Raw genomic sequence first — 15400 nt, forward strand, 5'->3', positions numbered from 1 at the left:
TCATTTATTTATATGTGTATGAAAATCAGAGTATCATTTTAGTGCGTGCACTTCAGGATTAAACTGAGGACCCTAACTGTGTCAATACTATATTCTACTACTCCACTCACCCTCCCTTCAACATAAACACTACGTTCATATTGCACAGTTACTTTATTTTCATTTATTTACTATAAGTAAATATGTTCATCTAGCTTTCTTCATTCTTGTTAGTGGTGCATTTTATTATATTCTGATTTCCAAGAAAAGGATAATTCTTCTTCAGTATACTTGGATGTTACTATTTTGAAAGTTGTTCTTCCTTATTTCTGTCTGTGGTGTGTCAAAAAGTCCTGAGAGACAATCTTATCACTGCTACAATGTGATTTAAAGTAATTTATGTCTCTTTTAATATTCTGTCATCTGTAAAGTGTAAATTTGATAGACTTTATCTCCAAAAGTAATTGTGAAGACAATTCAAGCATATATGAAGTGCCTAGTAAACTTTTTAATGTATAATAAATAATGCATTATATTTCACTCATAATAAATACATCTAGAACATCTGTATTTAAAAGGACTTAAGATGGGAATGTTTAATATATGCATTGCCCTGTATGGTCATTAAGCAGTTGCAATCTGATTAGTGCCATTAAATAACTGGATTTTAAACTTTAATTAATTTTCATAGCTTTAGTCACATGTGGGTAAACACTCTCAATATTGAACAATGAAGATGTGGTGTTAATTTTTATTTTCTCTGAGAATTTCTCCTATTAGCAATGTCCTAGGAACCATGGCATTTAAGTCTCTTGTTCTTTTTCCTTTCTGTTAATCATGCATACTAATATTAACTAAAATTCCTTATCTTTTTCTTCCTTTAATTCCTTCTTTTAAAAATATTTTTAGTGCCTAGTTATTTGTATTTTTATTATGATCAAGACAAGAGAGAAATAGGTTAAGAAGGATAAACAGATTTTGCAGCTTTGTCCACCACTCATGAAGCTTTCCCCCTGCAGCTTGGAACCACGGGCTTGAACCATTTTCCTCACTTGCATATGGCAATTTTTGCACTTTACCAATTGTGCTACAGCCCAGCCTCTTCTCTTTTCTTTTTACTTTACCTCTTTTTCTGCTTATAGTTTTTCTTTTTCAGCTTCTCTAATAACATTATTTGTTTGTATGTATTTCTCTGTTTTTTTTTTTTTTTTTTGTCTCTAGAGTTATCAGTTATCACTGGGCTTGGCCTCAGCACTACGAATCCGCTGCTCCTGGTGGCCATTTTTTTTTTTCATTTGATTGATTTTATTGGATAGACAGAAATTGAGAGAGGATGGGGAGATATAGAGGAGAGAGAAAGATGGACATCTGCAGACCTGCTTCAGCAGGCAGGGGTCTGGGGACCCAAACCTGATCCTTTGCTTTCTTTTTAAATATTTATTTATTTATTTTATAGGACGGAGAAATTGAGAAAAGGGGTGATAGAGATGGTGAGAAAGAGACATCGGCAGTACTGCTTTACTACTTTTGAAGCTTTTCCCCCTAGTCCCTAGTAGGGACTAGGGCCTTGCACCCAGGTCCTTGTTCTTGGTATCATGTACACTAAGCTGGGTGCATCACTACTTGGTGACCCTAGTATTCATTCATTCATTCATTCATTCATTCATTCATTCATTCATTCATCTCCTCTTTCTCCTTTCTTCCTTCCTTCCTTTCTTCCTTCCTTTCTTCCTTCCTTCCTTCCTTTCTTCCTTCCTTCCTTCCTCCCTTCACTTCCCTCCCCTCCCCTCCCCTTCCCTCCCCTCCCCTCCCCTCTTCTCTCTCTCTCTCTCTCTCTCTGTCTCTCTTCCTAGCAGGGTTATTTCTGGGGCTTAGTTCTTGTACTCCACATCCACGGCTTCCTGTCCCCATGTTTTTCTTTTTAAAATTTTATTTGATAGCACAGAAATACATTGAGAGAGGAGAGGAAGATAAAAATAGAGAGATGCACCTGCAGACATGCTTCAACACTCATGAAACACCCCCCACCCCCACCCCGTAGGTTGGAAGCAGGAACTCAAACTCAATCCTTGAGCATGGTACCATGTATACTCTATGGGTGTGCCATGCCTGGTCCCCAAGTTATTGCTTTCTTTTTCCTTTATTTTTTAATCTTTATCTATTTATTGGATAGAGACAGCCAGAAATTGAAGGGGGGTAATAGAGAGGGAGAGAAACACTAGAAACAATGCTTCAATACTTGCAAGCTTTCCTCCTGCAGGTGGAGACCAAGGGCTTGGACAAGGGTCCTTGTGCATTTTAACATGTGTGCCCAACCATGTGCACCACCACCCAGCCCCAAATTACTGTTTTCTTAATAGTATCTTTCCTTAATTTAAAATTACATGTTTTAAACACTCTTTTATTATTTTTTAAATATTTATTTATTTTCTCTTTTGTTGCCCTTGTTGTTTTATTATTGTAGTTATGATTGTTGTTGTTATTGATGTCGTCCTTGTTAGATAGGAAAGAGAGAAATGGAGAGTTGAGGGGAAGACAGAGAAGGTGAGATAAAGATAGACACCTGCAGAACTATTTCAGTGCCTGTGAAGCGACTCCCCTGCAGGTGGGGAGCCAGGGGCTCTAATCGGGAACCTTACGCTGGTCCTTGCGCTTGGCGTCACCTGCACTTAACCCGCTGCGCTACCGCTGACTCCCAATTTAAAATTACTTTGTATGATTCCTTAGTCTCATCTTGAAACTTGTTCTTCCTTTAGCCTTCTGTTTTGATTTTTCCTTTTATTATTTATTTTTCATGAAAAAGAGATAAGATAGTCAGTATAGCACTGTTCAGTTCTGGTGGTACTGGGGACTGAACCTAGTTCTTTTAGCCTTCTAATGCTGTGCCACTCAACATTTGTCTCTTTTTCTCTGTAAGCTTGGTAATTCCTTTAAGATGCCTCTTTTTTCTTCTATCTACCAATACTGTTCCTATGTTCTTATTTCATGCTGCCAGTAAACTCTTTCTTATGCTTCTAACTCAAGTCTTATGCTTCTAAACTCAAGTCTACCTTTCTGTGCTGCCACAACCCATTTCTGTTTAAATGAATCCTTCTAGAGTAAGTTCAGTGTCCCATGACTGTTTCTTGGAGGTGCTTGCCTCTGCAATCTGGCAAAAGAGAAATAAAATGTATACATATTGGAGAGGAAGAAATCAAGTTGTAACTATTTTCTGATGACATGGTAATATACCAAGATAATGCCAAAGACTCCAGTGAAAAACTAATGTAAATAATTAACAAAATTCAGTAAAATGGCTAGATACAAAATTAACACCCATAAATCTGTGGCATTTCCATCTAAAAGTGATGAGTTGGAGAAAAGAGAATTGAACAACTTAATACCATTTACAATCAAATACAAAAAAAAAAAGAAATACCTTGGAGTAAATCTTATGTAGATGATGAAAGCTATTTACAGAGAAATCTATAGGATACTGTTAATGAAAATAGAAAATGACACAAAGAAATGGAAGAACATTATTTATTCTTGAATTGAGAAAATAGCTAATATGAAAGTGGTCATCCTACCAAAAGCAGTCTACATTTTTAAAGCAATGCCGATCAACATATTTAAAAAAGATTTATTTATTTATTTACTTATTACTGGATCTCAGAGAGGAATTGAGAGGAGAGAGGGAGAGAGAGAAAGAAGGAAAGAGACAGATACCTGCAGCCCTGCTTCACCACTCCTGAAGTTTTTTCCCCTGCAAGTGGAGACCAAGGGCTTGAACCTGGATTCTTGAACACTGTAATGTGTGCACTTAACCAGGTGAACCACTGCTTGGCCTCTGTCCTACCAATATCTTATGACACTTCTCATCAGAACAGCCAATGCACTTCTGACAAAAAAGAAAAAGAAAATAGAGGTACCAAGTACCCTAACTTGTTTACAATGCAAAGCAATAGTAAGTAAAACAGCATGGTACTAGAATAGAAATTAACACTTGAATTCAACCAAAATTCATGAAGAGTTCAGTTGTGGTCTGGGAGGTGGTACAGTGGAAAAAGCATTGGACTCTCAAGCATGAGGTCCTGAGTTCAATACCTGGCAGAACATGTACCAGAGTGATGTCAGGTGTTCCCCCCTCCTCCTGTCTTTTTCATTAATAAATTAAAAAAATCTTTAAAAGACAGTTCATAATCTTAACACCATAAGGAAATGGAATGAGGAAGTGAACAGAAATCTTACAGAAGAAGAGATCCTTAGGGCCTAAACATACATGTAAAAGTGCTCAAAGTCACTATCAGAAAAATTCAAATAAAGACAACAATGAGATACCACTTTACACCTGTGAGAATGTTGTTTATTTGTATATTAAAAAGGACAGTAACAACAAGTGCTGGGGAGTATGTAGAGGAAAAAGGAACACTTCTACACTGCTGGTGGGGTGTAAATTGCTCCAACTCATGTAGAAAACAGTCTGGAGATTTCTCAGAACACTAAAAATAGACCTACCATATGCTGTATCATTTTCTCTACCGGGGTTTAATCTAAAGAAAACAAAACACCTATCAAAAGAGATTTCTATATACCTATGTTCATAGCAGCACGATTTATAATTGCCAAAACTTGGAAACAACCCAGATGCCCAAGGATAGATAAGCAACTAAAAAAAACCTGTGGTATATATACATGATGGAATACTACTCAGCTGTTAAAAACAATGAAGTCATCTACTTTGTGTCATCTTGATGGAACTTGAAGACATCATGCTAAGTGATATTTGCCAAAAAGAGTATGGCAAATACCAAGTGACCTTACTTATAAGTGGTACTTAGTAATTAGGGACAGGGAATGAACTGGACGTGGTGTATTATATCAAAGAAAGGAACTCCAAGAAAGGAGGGTAAGGGAAGGGTAGAAGAGAACTGTTGGAGCCAGGTGCATAATAAAATTACATTCATGTGATAATGAATGCACTGTAAAGCATTAACCCCCTCAATGGGATTACATCTGACTAAGAAGCTTCTACACATCAAACGGAAAATATTCAAGCATAACCAGGCAACCCAGTAATTGGGAGGAGATATTTGCACATCACACATCAGGCAAGAAATTGATAAAAAAAATTTTTCTAAGTGAAAGAAATCAGACACAAAAGATCACAGATTGTCTGAGTTCATTTTATTAAATGTCAAGGATATGCAAAATACTATAACAAAAATTAATTATGGTTACCAGGGCCTGACAGAAGTGGGATATGGTAAGATAACTACTGGGCAAAGGATTTTTCCTCCTTTTCTCTTCCTTCTTTTCTTTCTCCAGGGTTATAGCTGGAGTTTGATGCCAGCATACAAATCCATGCTCCTGGTATCCATTTTTTACCATTTTATTGGAGAGGACAGACAGAAATTGTGAGGGAAGGGAAGAGAGAGATAGAGATAGAGATAGGTAGGTAGATAGACAAAATTGTGAGGGAAGGGAATAGAAAGATAGAGATAGATAGGTAGATAAATGATAGATAGATAGATAGACAGACAGACAGACAGACATACAGACCTGCTTCACAGCTTGTTAAACCTCCCCATTGCATATGGGGAGGTGGGGGTTAGGACTTGGAATTTGCAGAAGTCCTTGTGTTTAGTACTATGTGAGCTTAATTGGGTGCACTACTGCCTGACCCTCTAGAGAATTTCTTTTTGAAGTCATGCAAGTATTCTAGAACTATACTGTTGATGGTTGCATAATTCTATGTATATACTAAAACACAACAAATTGTATGTTTGTTTCCTTTTCCAAATCACTGTATTGGCAAAATAACAATTTGTAAGACAGTTATTTTCACATAAGTGAAACTTATCTCCTCATGATAGATGTCTGCAATTGTACACATTTAAAAAGTGGATTTTAAGGGCCAGGTGGTGGTGCACCAGGTTAAGTGCACACATTACAGTGTACAAGGACCCAGGTTCAAGCCCCTGGTCCCCACTTACAGGGGAAAGCTTCAGGAGTGGTGAAGCAGGGCAGCAGGTGTCTCCTTGTCTCCCCCTTTCCTTTCAATTTCTCTCTGTCTCTATCCAATAATAAGTAAAAATATTTGAAAAAAATAAAAGGTGGATTTTTATGGCACAGAAGTTATCTTTCATAAGTGTTAAAATTAATTATGAAAGACATTATTTGACTCACGTCTTTAGGAAGTTTGATGATTCTTTTTCTTTATTTTTGTGAAAATATTTCTTTTAAAGATTTTTTAATTGTGTGTATTTAATTTGATAGAACAGAGATTAATTGAGAAAAAGAAGGAGATAAAGAGTGAGAGACAGAGATACCTGCAGTGATGCTTTACCGCTCATGAAGCTTTCCCCCTGCAGGTAGGGTTAGCGGACTTGAACTTGGGTCCTTATGCATTTAATCAGGTGTGCTACCACTTGGACCTCCTGAAATACAACAGTGGATGAAAGTTAGAGAGAATGAGGTAAATAGTGAGATAATAAATACATTCCATGTAGAGCAGTGATCATTTAAGAGGAAAGTGCCATCAGTCCTTTGTAAAGAAAGCATAGTAGAATCCTTTCCTGCTATAGACTCAAATTTAGTTTGCATAGTGTCTTCAATATAGTCACTGCCAGTCAGTTTTTTGTGTCAAAGTCTGCTTACTTTTTTTTTTTCTTTGCCGCCATATTTATTGCTGGGGCTTCATACATGTAGGAAGGATCTACCACTCAGCAGCCAGTTCATTTCTTCCTTTTTTTTTTTTTTCCCTTTTTTTTACTTTTTGTTGATAGAGGCAGAGAGAAATCAAAAGGGAATTGTGAGATATAGAGGAAGAAGAAAAAGAGACATTTGCAGCATTACTTTGCTACTCTTGAAGTTTTCCCCCTGAAGATTGTAACCTGGGGCTTGAACCTAGGTTCCTGTGCATACTCTTTAGTATTTATACCCTAATAAGTTCTGTTAGTTTTTACTGGAACTTTGGATCATTAAGTTTAGCCAAAGAGATGATAAACTAAATCTCTAGGTTAAAGAAGAAAGGGACTAGACAAGGGGAAGATTGAATAGCTAATGGATCAGAAAAATAAAAATCGTGTAAATGTTAAAATAACTTTAAAGTTGTGAATACAAGAAGAAAATACTATCAATTTTTTAATTGTGGAAAGGCCTATGTAGAGCTCACTATATAGATAATAATTAGAAATCACTAATGTTTTCAATTGGGTACTTTGAAATAAATAATTTTACATTAAAATTATGAGTCTAGTTACCAAAACATTTAAACCTGCCAAGTCAATGTAAAAATGAAAAGCGAAATACATTTCTTTCTCTCTGTAATATTTATTAGTCTAGTACATACAGAAGGTAAATAAATAAATTGATGGTAGGACATTTCAAGTTGGAGAACACAGAAGATTATTATGTTGTTGGGTTATCTCTATCTCTCTTTAAAAAAATTTTTTATCTATACAATGGAAACACTGACAAGACCATAGGATAATAGTGGTACAACTCCACACAATTCCCACCACTGGAACTCCATATCCCATCCCCTACCCTGATAGCTTTACTATTCTTTACCCCTCTGGGAGTATGGTTCCAGGATCATTATGGGGTGCAGAAGGTGGAAGGTCTGGCTTCTGTAATTGCTTCCCCATGGAACATGGGCATTGACAGTTCGATCCATACTCCCAGTGTGCCTCTCTCCCTATTGGGGCAGAGCTCTGGGGAAGTGAAGTTCCAGCCCACATTGGTGAAGTCATCTGTCCAGGGAGGTCCAGTTGGCATCATGATAGCATCTGGAACCTGGTGGCTGACAAAAGAGTTAACATATAAAGCTGAACAAATTGTTAACTAATCATGAACCCAAAGGGTGGAATATTGCAGATGAAGATTTGGGGTCTCCATTTCGGAATTAGCTAGTAGGCCTATTTTAGGTGTATTCCAAAGGGCCCATGACTATGCTAGTTTTTGCCTGAGCCTGACATCTCATATGTTGGTGGACCAAAGTTATTGTCTGAGGAGATAATGTCATAGCAGGAAAAAGGGCTAGAAAGCTGGATCAGGGAAGAGAGTAGCACCCAAATATGGGAAAAGTGTATAAATATTGTTGACTGTAGACACCATCGATTTGATCTAGGAGTCAATATTCAGCATAGGAGCCTATTCTGCATCCCTGTAGGTCCGAGCTTTCATTCTGTAGTCATGAGTAGGAACGTTCCAGGTTGCACCAATTTCAGGACCCATCTTCTTCATGTGGTAGATAGAGTATGCTATCCAACTTCCCTTTGGAGAATGAAACATTATCTACCATTATTGGTCTACATTGAGTGCAAGGTCCTATGGTGCCTCCCAAAGGGGTCCATTATGTTGTTCCTTATGGAGATGACCAGTGACAATGGAGAGGGATCTTTTTGAGGTCTAGGTCTATGATGTCTTTGTGGGAATCCCAGGACTCCCCAACTAGGGCCCTAGATGATGGGATGACCTGATGATGACTAAAGCATTGTCATTAAAGTATGCCAGTCTGTTGCCCTTATTCAGCTTTTGTAGTTCTTAATTTGATAAGGTTAGCTTTCAAGTGACTGAGGGAAGTGTAATAGGAAGTAGGTGAGTAGTGTATCTAGGTCTAAGTAGAAACTATTTCATTAAGTACTTTATGGTGTCTTTTTTAGGCCACTCTGCTTGCTTGCTTCATTTATTGACTCACTGCAAACTGTTGTGCACTTTCGTTTTCAGGTATATATTTTGCCCTATCTCATGGGCCCTGGTCTATATCTAGGTTTTGAGGTTTGTTAGGAAGTGAACCCCCAAAATGGAATTAGGGAGTCCTATGAGAAAGAAAAGGTCTCACCCAAGTAATGAGGCTGAAGAGTTGACATTCCACGTCTGACATCTCTGGACACAGTTCGAAGTGAAACATGCCAAGGTGATTCTCCTTTCATTGATTAGGTTGGGATCAGCAGATGCAGTATCAGTTGGTGTGAATTGAGAGAAGCATGCAGGAAAGTGAGCCCCACCTCTTTGTAGTCCTTGGTTTCTACCAAACAGTGGATTTAAAGTTCTGTAAACTAAAATGAAGAATTTTAACACATGTTTGAAGATTCACAAAATAGTGAATGCATTGACAAACTTCATTTAGTCTCTGTAAACTAATTGTGACATAAATTCAAATTTCAAAGCATGACAGTCATTTACCTCTATTAACAGGACTACTCTTGTGTGATGGTGGGATTGGATTTACCTAGGACTGCATATCAAGGTTGACTCAAGAAAGTCTTTAGGAAGATCTAGAAGAAATAGGTAAGTTACCTGTTGATGATTATGCTTTTGTTTTTCTAATGTTTATTTTATTCTCTATTGTTTTGTTTTGGTGTGTTATTAATGTTTTGCCTAAAGGTTAAGAGATTGTGAAGCATAGGTGGGTTATTATGCCAAGGATAACACTTCTCACCGCCTTTTCTTGGGACCTCTCTTTCACTCATTGCTTTATGCTGTTTCTATTAAACTTGGTCTTATTTTAAAAAGCATTAACATAAATTTAAGCAGAAAGTGAATTTCATTTTGAAATTCTTAGTGGAAATGATTGTTCAAGAAATTCTCTTGTATGTATTTTCTGTTACTTATGCTTATCTTCTATTTTGGTGCTTTTAGTATTGTTTATTGTGTCTAACATTTAGGGCTTGGGACAAACTAAAAATATCAGAAGATAAAGTGATGGTATTTGTTTGTTTTTTATTAGTGACTTGAAAGTAATAGTGATGCATTATTTTTTATAAACTTTTGAAGTCAGACAGCTGATCTGTTTAGAAAAAAAATTTTCATTTTTAAAGTTGCACTTCTTTAAGGCTAGTGCTAGTTTTTTTTCAAGGTATTTGCAATAAGTGAACTTTCAGTCCTTTAGTACAAAGCAGGTGCCCTGGATATAACCTGAACTGCATTTCCAAAAGATGCAAATTGCATTTCTCTTAGTATTATTATTCAAGATACAATGAATGTAAAACTAATTGCACAGTGTCACAGTGTCAAGCAATATTTCATAGATGCCCAAATATTTAATGATATAAAATTTTAGGTGAGGCATTGTCACTAGTTTTCTCCCTAAATATTACCCTGAAAGAGAGGAAGCTTTAGCTTCTTCAGAATTCTCTTGAAAGGGGAGCTGTCATAAGAGTAGAGCAAACCTCAAGATACTCATTGTTCTGCCAATATTGCTTGACCAGTTTCTTTAACTTTTTCTACAGATAAAAAATACCTTCACTGAGAGATTTATGTATGCTTGAATTATACAGTCAAACACTTATCAGATAATTTACCTATTATTTTACCTGTGGATTTTTCTTGTTTTGTGTCAACTTATTCCTTTTTATCAATCAATATAAAAACAAAATTTTCCCTTATTTAAGTAACATTAAAAAATGTTGAAGCATTTTGGAAACTTTTACTTTTATTGAATTCATTACCTTTACTCTTGCATTGTTTATAATTAGATGGGCTGATATTTAATAAATGTAAACTAAAAGGGGAAGAATTTAAAGAATATGGATGAAGTGATATAGTTTGGTATGATTTTATTGCTAATAGTAAATAAATTAAGGTTTAATAGAACACCTGTCTACTAAAGCTCTTTTACTTCTAGTTTATACTGCTTATACTGGATGGAGACATTGGTATATTAATAACTTGCATCTTTGCAAATTGTTTATTGTTACTGCAACTTCAGTGCTCCAAACCAAACTTGTCAGGTAGACTTGAGGCAGACAGAGGGACTGAGGGAAAGAGGAAAAGGCAGCACAACACCAAAGCTTCCCCCAGTATGGTAGAGGCCATGCTCGAACCTGGTTGGTGTACATGACAGTGCGGGCACCCTCCCAGGTGAGCTACCACTCTTGTAAAACCTTTCAAAACTTAGTTTTCCATGTTTTTGAGTAATAGTGAATTTGTTTTAATCATAGTGGTAGAGTTTATATTTGTAAGTAGGAATTATCTGATAGTAAACTTCATATAACCATGAAAGAAATTTCTTTCAGGAAATAGATTTCTTCCCAGAGGGTTTAAACCTAATCCTCAAAACTGCTCCTACAACTAATTAGATTTTTTTAGTCAAATGATTCTAATAACAGGGATTTTTGGTATTTTTAAGCAAAGACCAGGGGGCTGGTTGGTGGCATATCAATTGAGTGTACGTATTACAGTGCACAAAGATCTGGCTGGGTTCAATCCCAGGCCTCCCACCTGTAGGAGGGAAGTTTCACAGGCAGTGAAGCAGGACTGCAGGTCAGTCTCTCTCTATCTCTATCTCCACATCTCTCTCAATTTCTTTTCTTTATCCAAAAATTAGAAAAATATTGAAACATAAAAATAAATGAAGACCAAACACATATTTCTGTAAATAATGCATATACACAATGCCAAAATTTCACCTTAAAGGCTAGTTCTAGAAAGATGTTTTTCTCTTGGCAATATACAGAATTATGAGCTACAGAACTGGGAATGGTATGATAAAAAACATAGAATATTAAGTCAAAGAGTTAAGAGTCCAAATTTTCACCCCTGTAGCAACATCATAATTGTTTTATTACCTTGGTCATTTTTTCCCCTCCATTTTCACTTAAACAGTAAAATGAGGAGCAGATATAACTGTTGGATTATTATAAAACCCTAGCATTTAATACATAGCTATTTTTCAAGAGCTGTTAGTTTTCTTCCATTTCCACTCCAGTCACATCCCATGAGAGTATCTAAAGTGAATATTTGGCTGAATCTTTTGCTTTCTTTGCTTAGTATTATCCTTATTTTATATTTCAGAAAGGTTAAATAGCAGATTACTTGCACTACATTTCACTTCTAAAATTGGAGCTGAAAAGTTGCATATAGCTTAACACTGAGGGTATTTATGTACATGCTTAAACTAGTGGTTTAAAAAGTACATATATGTATATTGGGGCATATATATGTATGTGTTTTGCATCAATATAGTCACAATTTTTCATCATTTCCATTCTAAGAATATTGAGTCATAAAAGAATAAATAGAATGCCAGTTTGTTTCAGTGGAGTCACAATAAACTAAGTTGCTATAAATGTCATAAAGACTACTCAAATTTAGGTAAATACTAGTATTAGTATTATATTACACATTAATTACATATTTATAGTATAAATGCTATTTAAAATCAGCTAGATATAACTGAGAAAACATTTAATTTAATCATTAAGTTACTAATTTTGTTTAATTACAAATGTATTTGCACTATGCAGCAAGTTGATCAGACTGAGAAAGGAATGGCTCTGTGGTCTTTATTGATACATGATATACTAACATTTCTTGGTAAAAAGAAGTGTAGTGAGAAATTCTTCAAGTAGAGAGACTAGAGTAGAGCTATTGAGATTGCAAATTTAGATGTTAACATAGTCTGATTTGAATTATGGTTCAAAAACAAGCTTTACGTGGAAAGTGAGTTAAATCATTTAGACTTAATTTCTGAAAATTGACACACACTACTTCATAGTTTATCTGAAAACTGAATGTGTATATTTTGTATAGGGCATAGTAAACATAAAAAAGTTGTGATTTTGTTCCCAATTACATTATTTTTTACACACTTACAGTCTTAAAACAATATATACATTTCATTTCTCAGTTTTATCAGAACCTAGGCACAGCTTAGTTCAGGGTCTTGTGATTCCATAATAACCCTGGGTCCATATTCTACTCCCAGAGGGATAAAGAATAGGAAAGCTATCAGGGGAGGGGTTGGGATACAGAGTTCTGGTGGTGGGAACTGTGTGGAGTTGTACCTCTCTTATCCTGTGCTTTTTGTCAGTGTTTCCTTTTTACAAATAAAAATAAAAAATTAACTGTCCTTTCATTTGAACATTACAGTCATCTTCAAAACTCATTGACTCTTGCAAAATTTTGTTTAATTACAATTGTAACATAGAAATTTTCATATCTTAGAGATTATCCATAGTTTCTGCCTATGAGACAGTCTATCTGTACTTTTCAAATCATAGCAGTTTGCTATTTTTAAAGCCAGTGGGAGAGTTCTGCTGCATACTAGCAAGATAGAGACACACATGTGGGTATGTATGCACACATGTATGTGTATATATGTTACACGGTCAGTGATGTGACTTCACAGACTCTTGACCATGTTCTATTACTTAGAAGCAAGCTCCAGGTCTTGTCCAAGTAAGGAGAAGAAATTATACAGTAATGAACACTGAGCCACAGACAGTTAGACATCAGAATTTATCATTTATGTAGCCTGTTATTTTAGTTGTTTATAGGTATGTAATACCTAGTTAAAGAGGGATGCTGTCACTACTGAGGATTAATTGTCAAGTAGCTATGCTTACATTGTATCTCCCAATAAATTATTTATTCCAGTCTAATATTATGACTACTCATTGCTTCAGTCTAATAAAGCATCAGCTTAAATACAGCTAGTCTGATAATTTGTGTTGTCTGAAAAGTTATGACACATTTTTGCCTAGAAAAAATACATATGACTTTTTCAGTAGCCCAGTATAATAATGATTTTCAGAATATGATAAAAACTAGATATCTGGGCTAGCAAAATAGCTGATAGTGTTCTGCATTGCTATGTTTGTTACCCAGATTTGAGCTTGGCCCCCATCACACTAAGGAATTATCCTGCCTCCCACTCTCTCTCCGTCTCTCTCAAACTAAATATCCAATATTTTTCTCTCTTAGAACGGTATTCCTTGTACTTGTCCACGTCTTCGTCATATTATGAACCATTTCTTTTTATAATTCCGTCTCTTTAAAGCACATTTCAATGAGTACCTCTTCCAATACAATTTTTCTGCTTCTTGGGTGGTGGCACACTGGGTTTGTTCCAGTGTGCACGGACCCAGGTTCAAGCCCCCAGTTCTCACCTGCAGGGGGCGGAGCTCCACAAGTGGTGAAGCAGGGCTGTAGGTGTCTCTTTTTATCCTTCTGTCACTCCCCCTTTCCTCTCAATTTCTGGCTGTTTCTAACCAATAAATAAATAAAGATAATAATAAAAAATCATACAAAAACATTTTTACTACTTCTTTTCTACTTTGTAACCAGCACTGTCCACTGTCCTTTTCCTGAACAGAATCATATTTTATTATTTTCTGAGTTATATATGTCAGTATTCTGACAAATCTCATTGAATTTGTAAAATACCATCTTGTTTTAGAACGGTGATTAGAGAGTAATATTCAGTTTGAAAGCCATATTTCAAAGGATTTTATTCATAGAATTATTCACTTAGTAATCTGAAATATACCTACAACAACCCCAAAATTATCTTGAAGAAATCATTATAATTTACATAGTTGGAGCATGTTGCACAAAGGAATAGTGTAAATGATTGAATCCACAGAGTAGTCTATGATAGGCAAACTTTAAGATGGTCTCCAACGATCACTGTCTTCTAGTTTAAACACTGTATTTTTCTCTCCCATATTTACCATAGTTGGTCTATATGGCTGACAGAATATGGCCATAATTATAGTATATAACAAACCAGTTTAAGTTATATGAGATGTCTTTTTGGAGGATCTTTATAGTTCTTTCTTAATTTGCACATGTTATGCTTTGAGGGGAGACTAACTGCCCTGAAGAGGTTCATATGATGAAAAAATTAGCCCTTTGGATGTCAGCCAAGAAGAAATTATGAATGACCTCCTACATGTTGAGAAATCTTAAGCCTGAACAACTGTTGGGCTCCTAGTTCCCAGAAACTGTGTGAGGTACTCTTTTTATTAAGATACTTAGAGGGCAATTTGTTACACAGCAATTGATAATATATCGTATAGTATCTTACCCTTGACATTATTTCTACAAATCTCAACATTACCTTTGGTTTTAAAGGGAATACAGAATTAAAAATAGACTAAATATTTGGTCTCTGAAGCAAATTAATGGAAAGTAGGTAGACATAGTGGAAGATAGGTCATATATTTATAAGACAGTAAGCAAGTAAGAAGGAAATGTAAAATGTTTATATTTCCCTGGAAATATATGATTTCATAATATGAAAAAGACCATTTTTAATCCCTTGTCAATTGAGCACATCAGTTTTGGAGAGCTGCACTTACTCACGCCAGAATAAGGTTGAGTGCTGGTCTGATAATGATATCTTGTAAAACTGTTTGGGATAGTGAAAATAAAAATTTGATCCTTCAAATCCTGAGTTAACAAAGTCAGTTCTGTAATTCTATCATACTGCTTTTCTGTTGTTCTCCTTAATATCTTTATTGATTTGTGAAGAACAATTACAAGAAGGGTCTAGATATATGTATGGGATATTGTGCTTTGGAATGCTGAACTTACTAAAAAGTATGAATAATAGATTTTGTCTCTAGAATAGTGATCTGAGGAGTAAACATATTTAAGTAATAGAGCAACATTTTTTATGATTCACAGCAAAGCATTATTCTAAATTCCA

At 35.6% G+C, this 15400-nt stretch overlaps 1 protein-coding gene across 14 annotated transcripts in view; it reads left to right on the forward strand.

Moving 5' to 3' along the window:
- FOXP2 (forkhead box P2) overlaps positions 1–15400 on the forward strand; it is a 629028-nt gene that overhangs the window by 166597 nt on the left and 447031 nt on the right. For all 14 annotated transcript variants that reach the window (XM_060196460.1, XM_060196464.1, XM_060196461.1 and 11 more), the window contains one exon: positions 9163–9255. The gene's annotated coding sequence lies outside the window, so the exon portion shown is untranslated. The remainder of the gene's footprint in view (positions 1–9162; positions 9256–15400) is intronic.

This window comes from Erinaceus europaeus, chromosome 8, assembly GCF_950295315.1.
Source record: "Erinaceus europaeus chromosome 8, mEriEur2.1, whole genome shotgun sequence".
Classification (NCBI taxonomy): Eukaryota; Metazoa; Chordata; class Mammalia; order Eulipotyphla; family Erinaceidae; genus Erinaceus; species Erinaceus europaeus.